General features: G+C 40.5%; 1 long non-coding RNA gene across 1 annotated transcript in view; it reads left to right on the forward strand.

The window, feature by feature from the left end:
• Nucleotides 1-19,171, forward strand: part of LOC311028995 — a 386,496-nt gene that overhangs the window by 73,115 nt on the left and 294,210 nt on the right. The gene's annotated exons all lie outside the window — the stretch shown is intronic.

A 19,171-nucleotide genomic window follows, 5' to 3' on the forward strand; every position in this document is an offset into this window, starting at 1 on the left:
ATCTGAACCAACTCAGAAAAAATGTGCCGTCCTTTCATCGTCAACCTAATCGATATGGAAATAAAAGTGATTCTAGCAGCTTTGCGTTGGGAGACAATTTTGATTACCTTTCCTTCCAATCACATTAGATATTATCTAAACAATATTCTCCGTCATTTTCAACATTTCATATCGCGGACATAATCCGCAACCAGATTCTTTGCGGAGGTAGTGTTTTTGCGAACGGGAGATTTATGAAATGTTTAAGTACATTTCTGTGTTGAAATATCTGCTTATATTTACTGTTTAATATGTGAAATATGATTAAAATCATATGCCTTAGTCAACGTATTTGCAATATTCTTATGCTTAATTTTCAACTGACGCCACTTTCTTTCTGTGCCTGGGGGGATTACACCCAATGAAAATGATCATTTATTTGATGCGCTACTTTGTGAACTACGGGAGTTGAACCCCTGTCGCCTGCACCGGGGGCGGCATTGCTAACCATTACACCACAGTGTCGCTGTGCAAGGCCAAAAATAAAGAGTTATTACCTTTAAATCAATCGACTGTTTCATTCAGTTATACACATTAGATCGGGCACTAATTGTCTGCCACGCCAACTATCTCTACTTTGCTGCAGTTACGTTGCTCCGCTTTCTCAGGATGAGCTCGTTTTCTACATAAACACTCAGTAATATCTAATGACGCTCTCCCCGTTGCCATGGTGAATTGTAGTATCGGAGCTCCATTGATGATGGCTTTATAGAGTCGGCAGGCACGCGCGTAACTCAGAGTTTACATACTCAGAGTTGACTGAACTAATTAAAAACCGCTGTTCTGAAACTGAAAACTCAGAGTTGCCCATCTCAGAGTTGGTCAACTCAGAGTTCAGGGTTAGGTTCAGAGTTTGTTGAACCTGCTTTGTGAAACGGGCCCCAGGAGAAGAATGGTAACCACTTGCTCCAGCTTTGGAAAGTGTGTCTGCAAGCACTACTGTGGTTTGCACATCCTGCCGCCCATGAGCATGCATACACACATACACACACACACACACACACACACACACACACACACACACACACACACACACACACACCTCCATGATGAAAGCTTTTTTGGAGAATGTTTCATCTCAGTGAGATGAGAAGAACCGGAGAACAAGTTGGAAGATATATTTGTGTGTTGGTCTGTATGAAGTGTGTCTCTACTTAAATGTGAAGTGTTTGCATTTGCTTCACCAGAGGATAACTTTCAAACGCATTTCATTTCCTGCAGTCAGCATCAATTCAAACATTCCAAGGATTTAAATCCATCTACCTGCTAGTGGTTTTCTCCTGTCGCTCCAGGTGCACCTCACACACATTCCCTTTTCAAGCTGTTCTGTCTGCAGACTGGAGAGAAGCGAAGTCACCGTAATGGATGGCATGCACATTTGCCATACAATGCTATACCATCAATGCATTGTTGATTAACGTCCGTCACTCACACACATTCCAACACCACGTCTCCATGCTATCATTAGCAACTCATACTAATTGAGACCCTGAAGGCTTTAGGTTAGTAGCTGTTAAAAATAGATCCACCTCATGGAGTTTGGAAGCCGGTGTCAGTTTTTGCAGGTCGAAGCAGCTGATACAGCTGAAAATACTGCTGATATTTTGCAATGTGATCTAATTGTATAATATCAACTGAATATTTTTGTTACACTATTTTGAAATGTACTGTAGAAAGTGGCTACAATAGTTGTTTGGTCTCTGTCAGAACAACTCATTTCAATAAAAACACATAAAATATATAAAAAATCAGCAACTACTTATTGAATATTGTAATACTATATAATACTATATAGCGTTAAAACGGCTCACTGGTCATGAGTCCGTCCTGGCCAAAAGATCACTAAAAGATGATCATTATTAAAACAAATGTTTTTGTTCTTTATTTATCTTGCAAATAACCCACTACTGAATTGTATTGATTGGGATTCACATACATTATAATACAGTACTGTAAACAAAATATATCTTATTGCAGTGCTGCTCACTAGTGATGTCCAAATGAAGCTTCGTGAAGCATTTTCTTTATTTTCTGAGCCCAATAGATGGCGCTCTCTGTTCAAGGTTGAAGGCCGATATATTTCCATTGCTTTCAACCCTTTGTTGAACAGAGAGCGCCATCTATTGGGCTCAGAAAATAAAGAAAATGCTTCACGAAGCTTCATTTGGACATCACTACTAATTAGAAATATAATAACCCAGATAGCTGCTAGCAAGCTACAAAAGTAAAACAAGTAGAAAGAAAAACACAATTCATCCATTTGTCTCCTTATCATTATTATATTGTATTTTTAATGAATCAAATCAGCATCAAAAATCAAATCAAGGGATAAAAACATAATCAAACAATGTATCACTACCCAACTGAAACTCATTAAATCATCAAATAGAAACCAAATTAAAAATCAGATTCACAATTCAAATCAGAGTCCCATTAATAAAATAAAATGTCCCTTAATTAAATAATCAAGTCAAAGACTCAAGATAATTGTCCAGAAGAGATATGTGTCATTTTAGGCATACTAATGGAGAATGGACAATGGACAGTGTACTCCCAAGTGTGTTTTTATGTCAGTTGAATGTACACCTCTTGTTACAATATAAATTACATGTTTGTTTTTTGTTTGTTTTTTTACAGACAAATTACCAAAAAACAGTACCGCTGGGTATCAGAAAAACAGGAAATGCTTTCTAAATTATGGGCTGATATCTTTCACTTTACATAAACTGTATAAAATATTGAACAAAAAATGCTCAAGATTGCAAAAAATGTTAATCAAAATATGCTTTATTAAGTAAACTCAACAACACCTGTTCCTGGAGGGTCAATGTTATTTTGGCTTCAGTTTACAAGGTTTTCCTCTTCAACAAACTCCTAACTAAACTTCGGGAAATGAATCTACAAGGACTGATCGGTCAAATACTAGAGAAAAAACTAAGGGCATTGGTTATTCCCTCTACTCGCTCAACACACTTGAAAACAACATAACACATGCAAATTCAGTAAGGACCCCCCGGAAATCATGGACTTCACTGTGGGAGATTCTGATCAACATCATCAACTATGTCTTGGTGGCATGCACACTCTGTACATACTCTCCTAGACAGTAACACACACACACACACACACACACACACACACACTGGTTTTCATAAATCATGGTGAAGACAGTTATAATCCTCACTTGTGGGGACGACCCTTACTAGAGGTTGAAGAGAGCTGAAAAAAATTGAGTAAACTTGCCATAGCTTACATGCACTCAAACCTCTTAAACACACACAAACACACATTTGGTTCTGTCCTTCAGGAGAGGGGATGTATCAGCTGGATTTAACCTGGCCCAAGAGTTTCCCATCCTGTCCTGTCCTGCTTCCAGTTAACAGTCTGTGTTCAGAATGGAAATTCAAGCTAGAATGTATTCTTTCTCTCTGCATCACAGCAACACCTAATGTTGATTTTACCATTGCCATCTCAAAGGCGTAACAATTCTATCATCCCTTTCTAACAGTGCATAAAAAAGGAGGGATACCAACCACAAAGAAAGGGCAGTGTAAAAGGAGCTAGTGTTTCAGAAAACCCCATGTACCATAGAACATTGCTTTTCTGTCAAAATAACTAGATCTACACTGGAGCAACATATTACAGTCTTTATTGGTGTGTTCATAAATTGCCAAAAGAAAATTCTATCTACTTGAAATGAAAAAAACTTTTCAAATGTAAAACAGTGCATGGCCTAAGTACACACTTCGAATATTATGATTTTATGTGTGAATCTGTAAGTGCAGTTAAACTTAAGGCTAATACATTGCAAAATACAAACAGTATGTTGATTTCTGTTCATGGCCTCAGGGCCCACTTAAAATGTTACCATGCAAATGTAAGATGAAAAATCAAATATTAAGATGGGAGATGTGAAAATATTAGTTTCTTTGCCAAGATGAAGACAGAGATCATTTCACCCAGCACTGGGTCTAACCTGTCTAATGGCAGCAGAACGTTTTCTGATCCAGCATCAGCATTCAGCCTGTGTGCAGCACTGGGGTTTGCACTGGCTGAAATTGAGTAGGTTGGAAACGATGCTGTGGTCACACCAAACGTTTCACACGGCACGATTGCATACAAACATCATGATGTGATGCAATAAAATTAAATCCATGCAAATTTCTACTTGAGCGAGAAATTTGCGTGACACTGTGTTTTCAAGCCTATTAGCGTTGAGATTCTCCTCCATTCATCACTGTTTCAGAAATCAGAAACAGTCTATGGTCCAAACCAGCGGCGCCGCCAGGATTCAATTTCAATGTACGCACAAAAACGGCAAATACAACAACAAATGGAAAAATACTTTTTTAAGACAAAATCTAATGTTTTCAGTATCAGTGAAATCAGTAGCGTATATCATGGTGATCGGCCCGGTGCAAATATTTTTTTGTGCCCTCCATCCCCGCCCTAAACACAAGCGCACGCTTGTGAGCACTCCACGCACACACGCACACACACGCTTGGACACGCACAGTACGGTATGATAACTCTCCCGGCCCGGGGTGAGGGACATGCATCGCCTCGGCCCACAGTGATCAGAGCCGAGCTGTATTGTGTAGTCGAGGGGCCAACACACGCTATATGCGCAATTGCGGACACGCGCGATCGTCCTCTCAAATGCGGCTGCGTCTCTCCAGGTCACTGTGTGAGAGAAAGAAAGTTCTGACTTGCTTGGGCAGACGTTGTTTGGTGTCACCCGCTGATTTGCATAATTTAAATATCTAGTCCGCTGAATCTTCCAATCCGGCCCGGGTTCGGCACCATCAAATTTTTTTTTCACATTCAAAAAAAGTACGCACAGTGTGTACAGGATTCCAGCTGGCGGCGCCACTGGTCCAAACAACAAGGTTACTGTATTAATGTCTAGATGACCTTATTTGGAGCGTTAATGGAGCAACTAAAATGTTAGCATAGCCTAGCATCCATCAAGACTCCGTTCAGAAAACAAGCATTATTAAAGTTGTTAGCTTGTCGTCTTACAGACAGACATAAAAAAGCATGACTTCAGACTTTTTACTAATTATAATCATAGTTATTTCAGCATCCTTTTTATCTGTTTATTTCTATTAAATCACAGCTAAATAGTTTTTTTTTACAGCTGTAGTAAACAAGCTGATGTGTCTAGATCCACTGCATCCAGCTTGGTGAAAACGTCTGAATGATGTCATGAACTCAGACAGGATGGCATTCGGTTTTCCAGCGTATCTGGGACTTCACAGCATGTACATGTTATTTCAGCCATGATGGATGAAACCGCTGGTATCTACATGGAGGTAATAATGAGGAAAATGTATATAAATGATTCCTTGAATTAACACAAATGATCTTGTGGCCAAATTTGCACACGGAACTGCCACGTTGATTGTCAAACTACATTTTAATCCCATCTTTTAATGTCAACAGTATTGCATGTACTCAGTTAGTGTTTAATGACCTTGGTCTTAGCCATTGGAAACAAAGGTGTGACTAGTTCACGGTCCAATCTGAGTCAAATGCTTTGTTGTTTAATTTTCAGTCACCACCTCATTCTTAAGTGCTCAAAGCTGTCAGTGTTATGATGAAACACATTTTTACTGGATCACCTTCTCATGAAAATACCTCGAAATAAACAGCTTTCTTCCTCTGGGATATTTAAAGGCAAGACATCAAAGGAGTCTGATGCACTGAAGGTGAAAGCACTCCTCACATTAAATAATACAGCTATAAAGATCAAAATTTAATGCATCTCATTTGTTATTTTAAGCATTTCTCCAGAAATAAACACAGCCTAATGGAGAGCATACCCAAAATGCTTAAAAGTAGTTTTGAACTGTTTATTATTTCATTTTGGAATAAATGAAGTCCTTCAAATATGGGGGTTTATTGATGCAGAACTTTTTGCCCTAATCAGTGCCTATTTGATCTGACATAATCTCCCCTGCACTGGCTCTGCTCACTTTTTACAGGCAATTTAACAAGTATATCAAACACATGAAATGTACCATCTCAACAGTTTCAGCCATGCTAATGCTTTAATCCAATTAGCAAAATCCTGTTTGTAGATTATGTGCACTCACTCTAGACTTTCACATTCTGTTAGTTAAAACACACAGAATGAAAGGGATATAAAGTTTAAATCAACATTTGTATAATGTGATGTTTGGCCGCAATATCTGTATTATTATGCTGTCTACATTATACTTTATGTCAAGCCAAAGTGAACATGCCTTTTTAACCCTTTTAGATCACATCCCCAGAATATTGTTCACTTATTTAACATGTGTTGAAAAATAAATAAATAAATAAATAAAACATTTCTTCTCTGTATATTAATAACCAAACCATATTTCCCCTGGAAATCAAAATGTGATGCATTCTTACATCAGCTAGTACAAAACAATTTCAACCAATAATATCATGACATCCATCCATCAATCTGAAACTTTTAGCAGCACAAAGAATGTCGTGAGCTAATCATTTCAACTACGACATCAGATTCCCTCCAACATTTTATCTGCCTGCCTATCCTGTTTCACCTTGATTTACCTGAAATATGTCACCATACAGAAGATAGATTGTTACGGCCTAAGAGCCGTCAGTGGTTGTGTGTGGTTGTGTGTGGGTGTGGCTGCTCTCCTCTCTGTGCTCCTGTGTCCTCCAGGTACTACCCTCCCCCGCCGGAGCAGGTGTGCATGGCTGTCTCCAGTTGTTAATCAGGGGAATGATTTAAGCTGGGGCCAGAGCTGTGGCTGGAGCCAGTGGGTCATCCAGCAGCGTCCATGCTGCATGTGTGTTTCGAGAGCGGGAGCAGACTGAACCTTCCAGTGTTTTTGTTGCTAGTGGAAGCTTACTTGTGTGGTGCCACCGGCTTCCCTGTTCTTTTAAAGGGAACCTTGTTTTCTGTTTGTGTTTTCACTTTGCGTGCTCAAAGCGTGAGTCAGTGTGTTTTCTTGGCAACATAATAAAGCCTTAAACTGATTTGGGAGTTAAGTTTCCTTTTTTGTAATGTGTTACTCCCCACAGCCCCTAGACCTCCCAGGGGACGTAACATAGATACTCTTGAAATACAGTTTCAGTTTGACCGTACCAGGATTCTAGCACCCCCTGTGGCCACCACAAGGTCTACCAGAGTCATGTGTAATTTACAGTATTTGTTTGTAGTATGTGTTTGCACCCAGGTGCGAATGGGTACACGGCAGCTATTCAGCTCTGGCCATGTTAAATATGCTACCTTTTTTTGGAATGTTACTTAATTTAGAAATAGCTAGTTGAAAGGTGTTCTGCCAGAAGAAAGCCCAGTCTGGCATTTGGTGAGGTTCAGCCATAGAAATAGAATAGAAATACAGACATTGAACTGTTTTCAGTGGTAATTTGACTAGTATAAAATAAAATGGCAAGTGAAGCCGATCTGAAGTTTCTTAAACTTGTATTCTCTCTCTACTGGCCATCATGGGGTGACTCCTCTGGTTGCAAAAATACGTCTGTTTGTATATAAGTCAATGACAAAAGGACCTTCTCACTTGATTTATTATCATATTGGTCTCAATCGCTAATTTTAAGTCGTCTTCATTCCGTAAATGATTGCAGTATGGGTGCCGCTCTTCCACTTGTGGTCATCCCTCCCTCTATTTGGTATATTTCTCCATATATTTATTCTAGATAAGTCCTATATACTTGCCCATTTAGACCTTTTCAGCTCTTAGAAGTGGTATCCATGAGTTACTGGATTTATTATGAGGGAATGGGTTGCATTTATGAACATCCCTGCCTGTTACAGCCCTCATGCTGTGTAGGTGTTTTTCCTCTTCTCTCCCTCTTCAGATTCCACCAGATTTGTTGAATCTTTCTATGATTTTGAGCATATTTAGACATTTTCTGTGATGTACTCGTCTTAAAGATTTAACCTGACTGGCTTCAAATGTGGTCAGTCCACTCTCAAGACATCAAAGGGCATGGCAGGGCCTCAAATCAAAAAAGACAGAAGGTGCTGTCCCTCTATGGCGTTAATGAAAGAATACTTCCATGCCAATGGTTCTCAGTGTGACGTCAACCTCAGTGGTCCAACAAGCTCACGGCATGCTAGGCATCTATGGATGTCACTAATGTTCATGTCCTAGTCGAGCACTGGCTGTGGTGTTGTCTTAATAGGTCTTAATAATTGGCAGTGTTGTGGAGTCCTGGTGAATTGCTTGCTTTGACCTCTAAGGTTGCAGTGTTGTATTGTCATCATCAAGCTTTTCACAAGGAGATCTAACATTTAGACCTGTAGCGTGTAGGGGCTTATGAATGATTATTTGTAGATATAAATATTCATACCTGCACTTGTTATAATATCGGTGACACCACCTGGTCAGTAGGAATTTACAGAATTTCTTATGACTCTCTCCGCCATTATTCATCAGTCAGGGACCAATTGTTAGATATCAATGAATCAATCTTACAATCTGAATCGTAAACCCTCAATGCATTGATCTTTTTTTTTGCTCAGAAGAAATATACACATTAAACGGCTTGGCGACAAATTCACATTTTATTTTATTTTATGTATGTAAATGATGGCTGGATAATCAACTTTTTTTGCTGTTTTACTATTCTGTCCCTGAATCGTGTACCACCAAGCACAAACTGAAAGACAGTTAACAGGATTCAGAAGAAGGGCTAACATGATGTTTAATTATTATTGTAAGTTTCTCTTCTTTTTCTTTATGTGAAACTGAAATATAAACAAAGTCCCAATATTAGATTCATATAAATGCTATGACAAAAAGCTACATTTTAAATTGGTCTATCTTTTACCCCTAGAAAATGAGATTTTTACAAAGTTGACAAAATGTGCATTGGAACAAACACACAAAAATTCATAAACTTAAAAGCAAAGACTCTCCAAGGAACAAACGCAAAGGAAAAAAGGAGCAGAGCTTCACATCTGATCGCAAGGAGAAAACCGTCCACGGTACAGTCTCCTCCTGATTGGCTTGTATTCAGATCTGAACCGACCACTAAGAAAACACTTTACATTGATCATCTTCTTATGACAAACCACCACTAGGTGGTGCCAAAGGGCATTAATTTAAATAACACAAAATGTGTGCCACCAGATGCAAACCTTGAGTGCCAACTAGTGATGTCCAAATGAAGCTTCGTGAAGCATTTTCTTTATTTTCTGAGCCCAATAGATGGCGCTCTCTGTTCAACAAAGGGTTGAAAGCAATGGAAATATATCGGCCTTCAACCCTTTGTTGAACAGAGAGCGCCATCTATTGGGCTCAGAAAATAAAGAAAATGCTTCACGAAGCTTCATTTGGACATCACTAGTGCCAACAATGCAACACAATACAAAGACACACACACACACACACACACATACACTTTTGGATAACCGTCTCCCTGTATGTCATTCAGATGGAGAACGTGGGACAAATTAAATAAAAACTGAAAGGCATTTCCACATTGGACTACATTACATCATTTTCTGTAAACTTCACAGAGAACAATGAGGATCTGTTTTGTGTGTGTGTGTGTGTGTGTGTGTGTGTGTGTGGAGGAACTACACAAGAGAGCAGAGAATATTAATAATTGTGTGTAATTTTAGCAGCGGTGAATGACTTAAGAGGAAACAGTGTACATACTTTGGATCACATGTTGAAACATTGCTGATGTTGCTTACAGACTTGTTTTACACTGCTTACGTGTAGAGATGCTGAAACAAGGGGGCTGGAAATCTGAGGCGGATAGTTTTAGTATTAAATTATTCTGACAGGCTCTGGTGAATTAGGGTTTGTCAAAGATTTATTAAGGTCCCAGCTGAAGTCAACATGAATTGAAGATCCATTTTTATCCAGATTTTGACAAGACGATTGATTTTCGAGATGAGTGAGAGTTGAGGGATTCAATACTGTTACCACCAACTGAGCCTCAGTCCAGCCAGTAGTTTTAAGACAGCATGACAGACATTGTTTACAGAAAGAGGATGCTTTTGAGTTTATGTGAAATATGTAATGCTCTAATTCCGTGTCTAAACCGGTTTGTCCCCGATTTAAAGAGACTGGTAAAAGAAAGTTAGAAGAAGCCAAAGAGAAAGCATGTGAAAGACAAGGTAAATGACATCGGAGTAGAATAAGAATAAATAGCAAAACTGTTCGATGGACTGAGGGAGAGATGAAAGGAAAATGTGAAACACAATAGAGGTTTGCAGTATTGTTACAGTATAATGACAACCTTTATCTTGTATCCAGATTTATGAACACGCTACTCAAATGATCACATCAGCAGATAACTGTGACTGAATTTCACAGTTGATTTGTAGTATGAATCGTGCTTCCACTGTAATTAAAACAGCCAGCAGAACTCAAACAGTAACACTAAAATCCACCATTCATCATCTTTTACAGTAAGATAAATGTCTCAAGCATAACAACAAATGGGGGAGAGAGAACTACTGGAGACATTAATAAAAGGTAGCAGCAGGTGGAGGTTGGGTGGAGAGTGGGATATAAATAAAGTGAAAAGAAAGTGCGAAAGGAGAGAGTGGATTGATTGTTGCCCTGCAGCTCAGGAAACAATCATGGAGCAGCAGTGTTCATGACCTCCTGTAGAAGGCTTTATTACTCGGTGTTATCTGCTGTTCAGAGGACCGAAGCCGCTCACTACATTGCACACCACAGAACGTTCTTACAGCCGAATGACCCCCAATGTCTCCTTCAATATGTATCCAACATGATTTAAAGAGGATGATATTAAGATCTTTGAAATCTTTATCATAGGAAACTGGACTTGCGTTATGTTTTTAAAGAAGTTTAGCTTCTCATCCAAGAGGCTTCATTTAAAATTACCAGGACCTGGATGACTGAGAACCTTCACAGACATGATAGCATGACGATAGAGAGGACCTATCATGCAACTTTTCTGGTGCAAATTTCAGATTCCTACTAGAACATTTCTACATGCTTTAATTATGTTTCCCATCAGGCTGTGCTGCACCAGCTCTTCTCAGCCTCTCTATGAAGCACTAGGCTTGTTTGAGATGAGCCTGGCCTGCGCAGAATCGATCGCCGGCGATCACCGCAAGAACGCTCACCAGTAAATTTTGTGTCCGACTTGATCTCGACTTGCACACGTGGGAAATGATTATCTCATGAGATCAAGGAGGTCGCAGTTTTTAGAGCCAGGCGCCGCAGTTGCTCCAACCGACTGCAAGACCCGGGGCATGATATGGAAACACCTGGCTCTCGCCTCATCTAAGAGCTGATTGGCCCTTAGACAACAAACAGCACGTTTAGTAGAAAGTACAACTTTCCTATGTAAGATAATAGTTAACGTTATGTTGTTGGCTGTTAGGCTCATGTTGTGCAATAAAAGTTCAGTTCTTTATGCTACACGCAGGGGGGGGTGATTTTAGTTGAATCCGATCCTGAGGAGAGGCCGGTCCAGGAGGGCCTCCAATAGAACTACCGTACTCGGAATGTGATTCCCTAAATGTATATAATATGCTGATCACACAAAATCTCGCCCTTATGGTCAAAGTTGGCTCCTTGTAACAATTTGAATATAATTATATGGTTGTCACACAGAACGATAGGTCAAAACGAAACATTAATTGTAAACATTTCTCTGTACAAAGGTTAGTTGTGGTGCTGCCTTTTGTTGCCACTGCATTAAAACAGAGTTTACAGCGTACACTCGTTTGCTCTTGATCAGCTGCTGTAAACCTGAACCATTTCCAAATAAATCAACAAATGTATCAACAAATAAATCAGATTTCTTAAACCACGGTAGTTTACTGCTCTCTCTCAGCTCCACCTCGCTCCATTCCCATCCCCCTCCCTCCACTACTTCTCTGACAATATCATCATGGCAGCGGAAAACAGCGAGGATTTACTTCGTAAAAAAGGCTCCGTCACCTCAGTCGTATAGAAATGGTTCAGGTTTACTGCAGCTGACCAAGAGCAAACGAGTGTACGCTGTAAACTCTGTTTGCTGTGGCAACAAAAGGCAGCGCAACAATGAACCTGTCCTGGCACCTTAAACGCCCTGCAATCTGCTGCGAAGGATAACAATAGCCTCAAAATAATAAAGAAGCAGGTAACGTTAGCCGCTTCATTTGCACATAGTACCCCATATGAAACGAAAGGGAGAAAGTGGAAAGACATCACCGATGCGGTGGCGTTTCCCATCGCCATAGATTTGGTTCTCATAAATACAGTTGAAAAGGCTGGACATCATGAATGATTTAATTTGTAAAAATATATACATATAAATGAGAAAAGTATATATATATATAGTCCAGCACCCCGAGGCTATACACTAAGCGGAAAGAGGGAGGCCGAGGGCTAGTGAGCGTCAAGGCCACAGTCCAGGATGAAACATCGAAAATTTGAGATTACATCGAAAAAATTGCCTTGAAGGATGAACTGCTAAGTGAATGTCTCAGGCAGCAGAACCCTGATGAGAGTGCGGAGGAGGAGGAGCAGACAACCTGGAAGGACAAGCCCCTACATGGCATGTACCACCGTCAGGTAGAGGAAGTGGCTGATATCAAGAAATCCTACCAGTGGCTGGAAAATGCAGGACTGACAGACAGCACAGAGGCACTAATCATGGCAGCACAAGAACAGGCCATAAGCACAAGAGCCATAGAGGCCAGGATCTACCAGAGCAGATCAGACCCAAGATGCAGACTGTGCAAAGAAGTCCCTGAGACAGTCCAGCACATAGTAGCAGGGTGTAAGATGCTAGCTGGATCAGCGTACATGGAGAGGCACAACCAAGTGGCTGGGATAGTACACAGGAACATCTGCAACCAGTATGGAATAGAAGTACCCAAATCCCAATGGGCCATACCACAGAAGGTGACTGAGAACAACAGGGCCAAGGTTCTGTGGGACTTCAGCTTCCAGACTGACAAACAGCTCCTGGCTAACCAACCGGACATAGTGGTGGTGGACAAAGAGCAGAAGACAGTGGTAGTGATAGATGTGGCGATCCCAGCTGACGCCAACATCAGGAAGAAGGAACACGAGAAAATTGAGAAGTACCAAGGGTTGAAAGAGCAGCTGGAACAGATGTGGAAGGTCAAGGCTAGCGTGGTCCCCGTGGTAGTGGGGGCACTCGGGGCAGTAACCCCCAAACTGGGAGAGTGGCTCCAACAGATCCCAGGAACAACATCTGAAGCCTCAGTCCAGAAGAGTGCAGTCCTAGGAACAGCCAAGATACTGCGCAGAACCCTCAAACTCCCAGGCCTCTGGTAGAGGACCCGAGGTTGAGGATGACACAGATACCACCCCACCAAGGGTGAGGAGGAGATTTTTTATATATATATATATATATATATATATATATATATATATATATATATATATTAGGGGTGTGACGATACACTCGGCTCACGAGACGAGACGAGACACGATATTGGGTCCACGAGAACGAGACGAGACGAGATTTTAAGAAAACTACAATGACAAAATATATGACTGGACCAACAGACTTTAATTTAACAGAGTTGCACATGCATTTTTAAATATTTTATTATAACTCTTTACATGCATGATGTAAGCATTATCTTTTAATAAACTTCTTCTTTCACAAATTTAAACTAAAACTAAAATTTATAAAAGTTAAAATAAAATAAATAAAATTAAATATGTCTTTTTCCCAAGTCTAAATATGTGCAAAACCAAATCAAAGTTCTACTTTGTCAGTACAGAGTGTAAATAGTGCAAACGGAGCCTGACCAAGTATGTCATGAACAACATGCTGCAACTACAGCATCTTCAGCATCTCTGACATCGCAGCTGTCGAGTGTATCAATGCTTCGGGAGTTTTGTCTCATCTCTGGGCTGGTGAGAGCTGCTAGTATGGCAGCTTGCTACTCAAGGTAACGAGCCAGCATATCCAACGTGCCCGTCATTAACTTGTGTGATGGCAATTGTAGCCGTTTCTGCTTGGACATTTTCACCGCGGTAGCCGCTGAACTACGATGAAAAAAAGCAGTCACACGTCTCACCCGCCCGAGTAAACGAGCGTCGCGCACGGCCACGTCCATATTACTGCATTGTCGGTAACAATAAACGATGCCGTGGTTGGGTTTTTTAAGCTCCCAGTCAGTAACAGCTGTCTGTAAAACCGCAGCACACCCCTAATATAATATATATATATATAATTTTTCACATAAATATGCATGTAAACAATCACTTTAATAAATAATTGTACTTGTAATCACTTATTTATCATGCACATATGCTAATTAGAATATTAAATGGCTAACATGTATCAGGCACCAGTATTCCTGGTCTAGGAGGAATACAGAGGAGTAATGGTCATTTTAAGGAAGGACCTGGCGGTGGCCATTTTGAAAATTGGGCCTTTCTGAGTATCACACTTTGGTAAACTTTTAATATGTTTAAGTACATCTGATACTACAAGAATCCACTGAGAAACCTTTTGTTAGAATTTGTTTGGGGTCAAGTCATATTTGCACCTGACTATTTTATGATGATGGCTATTTGATGTCTTCAGAAAGGATCATATCACCCAAATAACTTTTTAAATAAATACATGCAGAGAAATGACATGTGAGAATTATCTTTAATTCTTTGAAATTGGTTATTTGATGTGGCACTGACCCCAGATGAGAAAAAAACATAAACTCATAAAGTAAAGCCTAATTTGAAAAAGCTGGGTAAACTGTGAACAATTAGCTCCACAGCCAAATTCTGGCCAATCTGTGAGCTGCAGTCAGGAGGGCTGCCTGGCAAACTAACTATTGTTGACTCACAAATTGGTATCGGCGGCAGTGCGATCCTCCTCAGCTCCTGCTTCTGGTGTGGTGATGAAAGCTGTGATCACTACGAGATCACTCGTCCTCAGCCTCCCTCCTACCGCTTCGTGTCCAGCGAGGTATTTAATGATCTGCAGTGTGTATGTGTTGATGGCTCTGATCCCATACACATATATATTGTATATAAATATATACATACATAGATTATGTATCTATTACACATTTGTTATTGATGTTGATGAGGAAAATATATTATTACTTTCTCTAAACTGTGAACATATCACAGCTGCAGTGTGTGTGTAAGAACAGCAGCGCAACTTTATAGATAATTTCAGAAGCCAAAGGTTTAGTTCTGTTTCCTCTGTCGAGATCATAACTGTAGTACATTCCGCTGCTTAAATGTCCCACAATATTTGCTACAGTGACATTACTGCAGTCATGGAAATGTTACAATTACTGAAAGAAGCCTTTTTAATTATTTAATGTAGCCTAAAGCTTAAACCCCGTTTGTTGTGCATGACATCTGAATATTCTTGTCACATTGTGACAAAAATAAACAATACTATAAAAACACTGGATATTAACCAAAACCAAGATTGTGAAAGAGAAAAATCCAACCTGCTTGTGCATCCTGTTTTTTGTGAACATGTTTTATGATGGCAATAAAAATAAAAATGCATGGAGAGAAGTAGGTATAGAGAGTGATCTATGTTTTACTGCTGCTGCTTTATTGGTCCTCATATTGTTAAACAACATGGGTATCATGTCAAACGCTTCTCATTGAAACCAGCCCAGACCATCGTCTAGAGAAGTGACAGATAGCATTATCATCTTCCCCCACCTTCACGGCTTTATGGGCTAAAATTAAGCCAAAATAGTGATATTACAACTGGACACCAAAGCACGGTAAATGTGCTGTTCCCCGGACAAGAATCCAATTGAGGAGACATTATGTGTCTTCAAAGTTGTATGATATTCTATTAAAGGAAGCTCTGAGTCATAGTTTAGGAAGAGCAAAGAGACAGTGGCATCTGAGTCGAGCACTGTGCTCCCAAGTGCACAAAAGAGAATGAAACTTCTTAACAATGGCTCATTCCAGCTCGTAACTGCACATTTCTTGCCAGCAAAAAAAAGAAAAGAAAAAGAAAAAAGAAAGGATAAGAAAGGGAAAGCTTTCAAGACATACTGTGTGGCAGAAGAAAATCAATTGTGTTGGCTTGAGTTTATAGATGGATTGTGCTTTGTGCTTATAAATTGTGCTGTGAAGCTCATCATTGCATGGTTATCAGACATTTGGGGGAAAAAACAAAATAAAAACATAAATCCACCAGCTGTCTGAAAGGATCCAGAGTGCATCTGGTCCTTACATCAAAGTGTGTTGCTTCAATCACTATTTCACTTTAATTTCTATCTTCATATCTCTGGAGCTTCCTCAATCGTTGAAATTAGTTATTTGTGAGCAATTTTCTTTGCTCAAGCAACTTTCTCTGCACCTTGAACACCAACAGTGTTTTATCTAAATCATTGATTAGGCAAAAGGATGTTACTCCTAGTTGTTGGTTGGGATCCAGGTAGAAGCTTCAGAGACTCCTCTTTGTGCCTGGGTGCCAATTCTACAACAACAACAATTCTAAATGACTTGAGTCTAGCAACTTACAATATTATTATACGTGAGGATTTACTGCTTTTTAATCTTTGGGTTTTGGACTGTTAGTCCATTGTTGTATTAAAAGAAAACAGATTAAAATGCGCACCACAAAAAAACTATTTTGTAGAGGAAGAGTATATAAATATATATTAATTGTCATAGATGAACACACCATGGAGAGCCTCCTTTTTCCCGTGTTTCGCCACCAGAGTGTGGGGGGGGGCACACCTGGATGGAGACACAGACAATGCTTCATCACTCATGGCTAAAACACTGATACTGCTCTGTGAAATTCACAGAGCACCTCTGGAGGATGTCATGAACTCAGGCAGGACGGCATTTGCTAACCAGGGACTTCCACAACATATATACAAAGCAGCAATAGTGGATATTTTAGGCATGATTGATGAAACAATGTTGGAGTCTACATGGAAGTAAGCCCTGGCTCTCTCCGGCGCATCTAGTGCGAGTCACAAATGAACCTGCAAACAAACACAAAGGATCATGTGATCAAACCCACGCGAGTAACATAGTTGATAGGATGATTGGCAGCAGGTGAGATCAGGAGAGGTGGCAGGGATAAGCAGAGTGAGTAGAAAAGTCAGCTGCTCATAAATCTCTGACTGTGTTAACATGATAATTCATAGACTTGGGTTGCGTTGGGAAACTCTTCTTCTCTGAGGAACGTTCCTAACGGAATAAATGAACTGAAGTTTCTGAGTGGCAGCCATGAGGAGAGCTGGGGGAATCCTTTAAAGATGCTTCAGTGCTTCCTTTCATATGTCCTTCAGCCTGGGACCTTCCTTTACCACACAACTATAACCAGAGAGTGACAGAACGACAGAAAACCATTATAAACTGGTCAAACTGGTGCAGGTTTAGGTCAAATAGTAATTAAAACCCTATTCATATTGCCAAGAATGTTTGACATCAAACTGATGCTAAGGAGCTTGTTTTACAAGGGATTTAAACATGTCATTTATCAGTGAGGCTTAGATTCAAATAGCCAGAACAATATTACTTCTGTGTGTGTGTGTGTGTTTTTTATTTTTTATTTTGATAACATTAGCCAAAGGTATGCGTCCGAGGAACAACACTTCTTAACCGGTAAGAGGCCAATTGGCAGATGGAGGCAGCAGGAAAATAGCATTAAGCTACTGCAGGGGTCTCAGAAATTTTATTCTAACTCAAAGGACTGTTTAAAGGGAAAAACACCAGCCTGTGGGCATTTGTTTTCCCAAAATGTGCCAAAATGACTTGATTGCTGAATGTTCTTACTCATGTAATCAGAACGGCCTTGATGTTCCATGAATAGACTTAGTGTAATTTTCCAAATATTGCTAATTATGTGTATTTGTTGCCTTGGTCCTTTTTCTTAGACCCATTGGGCCCTAGTTTCATAGACCAGGCGCAGTCACGCCGGCGGGGTGTGTCTGCCTGGACTTTGCAAGTTTCGTGCACCGTGCAGGCTAGCGCAGGCACGCCTCCCGGCACGCCCACCCGCGCAAGTGGGAAAGAGGGAGGAGAAGAAGGCGTGAGTGGGAGACTAGGAGGAGACGAGGCGTGGACTGGGATTAATACAACCGATTCAGATCTTCACCAATCAAATGAGCTCCTCTCCTCACCTTTAATGCGTTAGGGGAGGTTTAGTGCAAGATCCGTCACTTGACAACCCAATGACAGAAGCAGCGCCGCCGCTCCCACCACGCTCATCACGCGCTGTGCGTGCGTATCATAATAATAACAATGCCGATATTATAAAAAACAGGAGAGAGAGAGGGAGATGTTTTGGTCCGGGAGGCTGAGTTTCTGTTACGCGTGCCATCCGCCTTTGATCTGACGTCAGATGTGACAGGACAATCTATATAGATATAAATTCACGTGTTGATTCAATTAGTTGCATTAAATAGTGTTTGTTGTGATTATGTATTGCATTTAAATGTGCCTGGAACTGTGGAAACCTGCCTGTGAGGTCTCGGTGAACCAAACTTCCACTCCGCCAGCTGTGATTCGCCTTGAATGAATGGACAGTCCAACACTTTCACTGTTCAATGACCATGATCGTTTTGGGAGAAATCATAAGTTTATAATGGGTGTGTATTGCGCGGAACCTTCTGGGCTAGAGTGGATGACATCATCACTTAGAGTGTGAGGGCTTCTCAGATTTCTTTCCTTTCCAAACTCCTCCCGGCCACAATCTTCACTCTACAGACGTGATATTTTCCAATGTTGTAGACAAACTTGTCCTGTCTTTCACAATGTGCTCAAAACGTCTGTGAGATTTACAGAATTTGAACTAGCAACCTCTAAGCGCGGCCAAGTCTGTTTTTCTCCTCATCCGCTCCAATGCAAATCGAGAAGCAGATTTTCAAAGAAACCTGAAAGCAGCTCCATTTCTAACTCGCCCTAGCGTCCACATTTCTGACACTAGGAAAAAATAAAAGTCATCAGTGTCTTCATCAGAGTCTTGTGGCGCTAACGGTGCGAAAATCTTGGCGATAGACTTTTGTTCGGCGCAAGGCGCAAATAAAGTCCATTATGGACTTTATTTACGCCTTGCGCCTTACGCCAAGAGTAGACTAGGTTGGAGCTGGCGGGCTTTCAGCGAAGTCTCTGCGAGGCTTTTTGCCATGAAACTTCCGCTACGCCAAGCTGAATCTGTGACGCATCCCCCTGCTGCGCCGCCA

The sequence above is a fragment of the Eutrigla gurnardus genome (assembly GCF_963514095.1).
Source record: "Eutrigla gurnardus genome assembly, chromosome: 18".
NCBI classification, from domain to species: Eukaryota; Metazoa; Chordata; class Actinopteri; order Perciformes; family Triglidae; genus Eutrigla; species Eutrigla gurnardus.